Source organism: Hordeum vulgare, chromosome 4H, assembly GCF_904849725.1.
Source record: "Hordeum vulgare subsp. vulgare chromosome 4H, MorexV3_pseudomolecules_assembly, whole genome shotgun sequence".
NCBI lineage: Eukaryota > Viridiplantae > Streptophyta > Magnoliopsida > Poales > Poaceae > Hordeum > Hordeum vulgare.
The window spans coordinates 544,253,337-544,260,041 of record NC_058521.1 but is presented as its reverse complement, the minus strand read 5'-3'; positions in this window follow the sequence as shown (position 1 = coordinate 544,260,041).

Below are 6,705 nucleotides of genomic sequence, written 5' to 3'. Positions count from 1 at the left end.
TACAATTAACTGGCCCTCGACAAACAAGTCGTGACTTCCTACTGTTTGTAAGTATTAATTACTTCTATAGTTAAGTCTCTAGCTCAGCTCGTTCATTGCATGTATATATAATTATCCCCACTATATATATTATGCAGATTGAGGATCGTCGAATTAAAAAAAAAAGGAATCTTCTACGTTGGGTTCATTCGCCCAGATTCCAAAAATTCATGGTCGGTACAACACGCAACCAAAGATACTGAGGACAACTTGCTAAAGTCGTTCCTTGTAAATCAAAACAAAAGGGAAATACTATTTCCTTACAACTGCAGGTGAGTGTTGCTGTCTTCTCTGTATACTCGGTTTCGCTTTATTCGAGGTTAAGTATAATGCAATTGATGAGTTATATATACGTGCGTAGTTACCACTATATTCTGCTATCCATTAAGCTTGACGGGGCAAAAGTAATTGTCTTAGACTCGAGACGTAAAGATCCCGATTATTATGCGGACATGATTGCAATGCTCAAGAAGTAAGTTCAGTCAATACCGGGTCCATATCGGCATGCAACTTTCGTTAATTTCCTGATATCAAGTAATCATTTTCTTTGCCTGGCAGGGTTTGGAAGAAGTTCACCCATAATGTTTCCGGTCTAAAAGTAGAGTTGCAATTTACGCACCCCAAAGTAAGTAGCACTAGCTAATTCCGCGCATCTCTAATTGATTCAAAGTTACATCAATATATGATTACCATGCTTGTTTATCAGTTTGATTGAACTCTATTCTCGTCAAGTGCTTGTACGAGGACAGTGGGACTGAGTTATGTGCATTCTACGTATGCGAGCTAATTCGCCTCTCGATCTCTGAGCAGGACCGGGGGGGGCATATATGAGCAACAATGTCAAGTACGTAAATAATATTCACATTTTTATTTGATATATTACCATCAATTGTGTTGAGTTTTATTCATATATATATGCATGTATTGACCCCCTTCTTTAAATTAGATCTCTCAGATGCGGGATGAAGTCGGAACACATGATCGCATACGAGCAATTCAGGAGGAATTGGCGGCATTCTTTCTTGTCCACATCATATCTAAAGACGGAGAATACTATGTGGATTTGTGATTGGATCTTAGGTAGATGATGTTAGGGATTGTAAAATATGTTATATATTGTAGAAGATGTTAGGGATTGTAAATGGTTTCCTTCATTTTCTTATTAGCTAGCGTCAAGTTTTTTCTATATGTATAGTAGCTAGCGTCGACCAAGCATGGAGAAAGAGAGGACACTTCTCTCTATTAGGTAGCTAACACAATATGTAACCACTAGATTAACCCTCCAAAACCCCAATCCCCCCATTAAAAAAAACCAGCTCCGGTCGGATACTGACGCGTGGATTCCATTTGATCCCGGTTGGTGTGACAAACCGGGACTAAAGTTCCTCCTGCTTGGGCTCTCCACATCGGCCACGTGGAGACACTTCTGTCCCGGTTCGTAAGCCAACCGGAACTAAATATTTTGGACTTTAGTCCCGGTTTCAGAACTGGGGTTAATGGGCCTCTGAAACCGGAACAAATGGGCCTTTTTCTACTAGTGAGAACTCGTTTGCTTTGCGGCACATCCAACAGATCATCGACACAACGGCTAGCCATGACCTCCCATGTTTTCTGGATCCATACTCCGGGTACCATCAGATTAAAATAGAAGTGTCCGACTAGGAAGTCATCTCCTTTATCATATCGGATATGCCGTTTTGCTTCATCACAATGCCTTTTGAGTCCAAAAAGTGCAACTTTTCAAAGTTTTTATGGGAGCCAAAATCTATTTTATTTTGCTATGAGCTTCTCGAATATCCAAATACCATGAAAATTTGCACGCACTCAAGCATCTTGGTGTTAAAGGAAATCATATTTTTTTAATCTTATAAATTTACTATTCACACACGGGTGTAGATGAGCCTAGGGTCGGAATAGCAACCTTTTCTTCCTCTTTCATTCCGTTTCTTCTCCTCGTGTAAATTTACTGTTCACACACGAGTGTAGACTTCTTGCTTTTTCAAATTAGAAATATTTTTGAAGAACTTTGCGGGACTTCAATTCTTGAAAACTTATCTTATATGTAAACTGTCTGGTTCATAAAGTTGCAACAGCCACATATCTGTTTCCCCACGGATCCCTCTACAGCTCTACTTGCATGACAATCCTGTATGGGCCCCGAGGTGATATTATCTGCGACTTGTGGACTATATTTCATAGGCATCGCAGTCTTCCGAGTCAGCCATCCCGAAACTGCTATGGTGCCGAGACCTAACGCATTGGCTCCATGTCCACTCAGGCAGGGTCAGGGATAGCGAGGATTAGGGCCGGGCTCGCTCTCATCTCCCCAATGTGGACAAAGAATATCGCCGAAATGTGATTGAGAAACTATTTAAATATATGCTTGTGATGATAGCGTGCTGATGGGGATGTCCCTAATGCCGACACATCACCAGCCACAGCAACTGCAAAGCAGGCTTATCGCTCTTAATTATATATATATATCAGGGATCCCCAATCAACAGCCTACATGGTGGAGCCTGGGGCTTCATCTGGTCAGCTATGGTGTGCTTGAACCGTATACTTTTCTTGTTGTGGAGGTTTATCCGACCATGTATACATAAATATAAAGGAGAAAATGGGCAATCTTCTGTCTTATGCTTTTCTTAAATTTCACGGAGAAAATGCCATTTTGTTGGTAAAATTTTGCCTACAAGATTCAAGGATTGTATGTCCATATATGTCTGGCTGCGTTGTATACCCTCGAGAAATGAAAAATATGCATCCTCGAATGGAGTTCTGAGCAATATACTTCAAGTGCTAGAAACAACATACTGCCAAAGATGCCAGCAAATGCTCATTCCAAATTCTGTTGGTGCGCTATGACAAGATGGTATTTGTTTTTGTTGGCAACAAGATAAGATAGAGTTGAAGTAGCTATATACCTAGCTGTGGTGCTTTACGATTTTTGGATGGACTTGAGCAAAGAGGGTCCTTGCAATGTAATTAATTGCTAAGAAAGAAAGAAGGATCCAACTAAAGAAAGAATCAAATGAAAGGTGACTCAGATGAAAATAACTATCTTATCCTGGGGCCAACCTCCTTTAGTTTATTTTCTAGTTTGTTTGTCGTAGCATCTAGTTGTCGTTGTCTCCGATGATATAGATAGGATGTGCCAAGTTTGTGAACACAATATTACTTAAATTCAATTCCTTAATAAATTGTTAAAATAAGATTTTCTGTACGGAAGTATAAACCACATACCAGTTCTTGATCTTTCTGAACCCACACATTCAGGAAACGTTTTATAAATCCAGGAAAAGGCTCTTACACGGAATAGCCAGCTTTACTCTTTGGCGGCTCAAAAGATAAAACCTTACTCGTCGGTCGATATTTTGGGCTCTATCTTCACTGGTTCTGGTGGTGAGTTGCTTTCACATTAATTTTCTTTCAGCTAACACCAGGCTGGTAAGGGTCGTCACACTCACTTGTCATTTATAACTTCAATACTTCCATTATTTTTGTGATGGGTCAAGGATCCTTCACAGGCGGCCCGACCCTCACCCCCTCTAGGGTTCCCCCCCGCCCCCGGTCCGCCTCCGCCGGCCTTTCACCCGCCACCGTCGCCGGCCGCCGGTCGCGCATCCGGATCCCGCCCCCCGAGCCCCTCTCCCCATCCTCCTCCCTTTCCCGCCCTAGTGCCGCCTCCCCGGGAGGCGGCCGAGGCGGCGCGCTCTCCTCCCTCGTCGACCCCCCCCTTTCCGCCTTCCTTCGTCGCAGTCGGCCGGCGCTCCCGACCCTGAGTCGGGTGGGGTCGGCGGCGACGAGACCTCTTGTCCCCGCACGCTTGTCTCCCCTAAGCATTATGGGCGTCCGAGGGCTTGTGGGCCCATGGTCCTGGTATGCTTCTGTTATTGTGTTCGGTCGGCTATCGTCATTGACGATGGAGGTTGAGCCCTCCCGCGTGCCGATGGTGCTACCGCCCCTAGTCTCAGCTCCGATTCGTCACCGTGCAGACCTCACCACGCGGTGCCTTGGTGAGACGGCGTGAAGGCTTCAAGACCGCGTTGACGTAGGGTGGTGGTCGGTTTGGTGGTAGGCTTCGAAGCGTCCGAGGTGAAGGTTGGATCGGGGGAAAGCGCTGTCGGCCTGGCCGACACCGACGCAGTGGCGCCTGTGGGTGACGTCGGACCTTCCTAGAGGACGTCGGGGGCTACCCTTTCTCTCGCCTCATCGCGTACCGGGGGAAACCCTTGGCAGCAACATCATAATCATCGCGGTCCTTTTTGGAGGTGTTGATTGGTACCGGCGCTTCATAGTCTTGGAGTTTGATGGGAGATCTTCGGTAGACGCAGTGATTGCGAGGCTTCTTCGTTTTTGTCGATCCACCGTTGTCGGCATTTATTTCTTTTGTTTTTTCTCTTTCTTTTTTTTGGATGTGACTATGTTGCTTCTCTCCCAGCATCTATCGTTGGCTGTATCGGTTGGTTTCTTTGTAATACAAAGTGGGGGAAAACCCTTTGTTCGCCAATGAATTCGATTTAATCATAGGTATTCCTTTCATGCCTTGCAATGGTTCGGCTTGGATTGACTTTGTTATGTACTTCTCAACATAAAAAAGATGATTTAGTGCATCAAAGTGATGCACATGCCAAGGGTTTCAATTTCTGTTTGAAAATGAAACGAAAATATATACCGGAAGTACGTGGGGTCATGGAGCCTGGGCTAAGTACAGTTAATGTTCAGAGATGCTCTAGCGCACCGAAATCCATCTTTGAAATATGTGAAAGATTCTATGGAATGTAGGACATAGAAACAAAATGCATTTATTACCAAATAAATTATTGATCCAAATTGGACACTACAACACTTGCTAAACAAAAAAGATAAATCGGGTTGTGAATAGTATTACATTCAAATATGAAGCGATTAGTATCTTCATAATACTACTTGTCGTGAGATGTGGTGTCTTCTTTTTTCGTTGCTCAAGACGTAGATCAGTTTTGGGTCTAAATTGTTGTGATATCACACATCCAAGTTGTAAGAACGCTTTTTGAAAAGATATCTTTACCTTATGTGGGTTTTTGGACTAGTCATAACTATTTTTTAGGGGCATTAGTCATAATTGTTTAGGGACTAACGGACATTAAAAAGCTATATGAACTACCAAACTGATTTTGGTCTTTCCTAACGAAGTTCTTGAAAATATTTTGAACCTATGATTTATCATCAAAAAAGAAAATCCACGTAAGCCTCAAAAAATCATCAATTATGACTAAACTGAAAGAGTTTCCATCGAGACTCTTGTAAGCATTGGGATCAAAAAGATCCATGTGAAATAGCTCGAGTGGTCTTCTTGTAGTCATGATATTCTTTACAGGTTGGGTTCCTCCAACCACTTTTCCTGCTTGACAAGCACTAAAAACTATATCTTTACCAAAGATAACACCCTTAACACCTATAATATGATCGCTTTTGATTAACTTATCAATATTTTGCATACCAACATTGTCAGTGTCAAAAGCGGTAGACCTCGGGTAGGGGGCCTCGAGTTGTGAGATCAGATCGATGGGTAACTAGAGACAAGGGACACGATGCTTTTACCGATGCTTTAATTCTTTAGTTAGTCCTTCAATATCTTTCTTATCATCATCATCCGACTTCTCTTGACTCGCATGATTATTATCAAGTTCATTGTCAATGTTATCACTAGTCTTATTAAAAAGCAAGTCATCATCTCCTAACAAGTCATCCTCATCACTATCAAAGTCAAAATACTCAGGGTGTGATACCTTGGGGCCTTTTGCCATGAAGCAATTTCCAATCCCTTCATTTGGTGAATCAAATAAGTCATAGGAGTTGGAAGAAACGAGTGCAAGACCAGCAACATCTTCATCTTGACTATAGTTGGAGCCAGAGTGGTTGCTTCTCTCGGATAGGTTGTCGGAGTTGGATCCAGATACCCATTTACCAACGTGAGCTTGACGTCTTGTTTTTGAGCTGCTCTTGGTGTACTTGCCCTTCTTCTTCGATTCCTTGCCTCTCCGGGAGGGTCTTCGTTCATAACAATCTTCTCTATTCCTTCTCTCTCTGCGAGGTGACTCATCTCTTGAGCTTCGTCTTCTAGGCGACTCTTCTCTTTGTTTGTGGGGAGTCGAGCACTCATTAGAATAGTGTCTAAGATTTCCACAATTGTAGTAGTTTCGGTCACGACTAGATGAACGCTTCTCATCATATCTTGATCTTGAACTTCTCTCTTTGCCTCTACTCTTGTAGAACTTGTTGAATTGCGTGACCATGAGGCTTATCTCTTCATTGGTAACAATGTTGTCATTTGAAGTAGGAGGAGCATCACTTGAAGCTTTGTAAGCACCGCTTGACTTGTTGTGCAACTCATCTTTGTTCTTGAGTGACATTTCATGAGCAACAATCCTTCCAATGACTTTAGTAGGCTTGAGATCCTTGTAGTTTGGCATCACCTGGATCAATGTGCACACGGTCTCATATCTTCCATCCAAGGCTCTAAGTATCTCCTTGATGATGAATTTGTTGGTCATCTCTTCGCTTTCTAAGCCGACAATCTCATTTATGATGAGAGCTAGCCCAGAATACATCCCAGCGACTCCTTCACTATCCTTCATCTTGAACCTATCAAGCTGACTTTGGAGCACATCCAACTTAGATTCC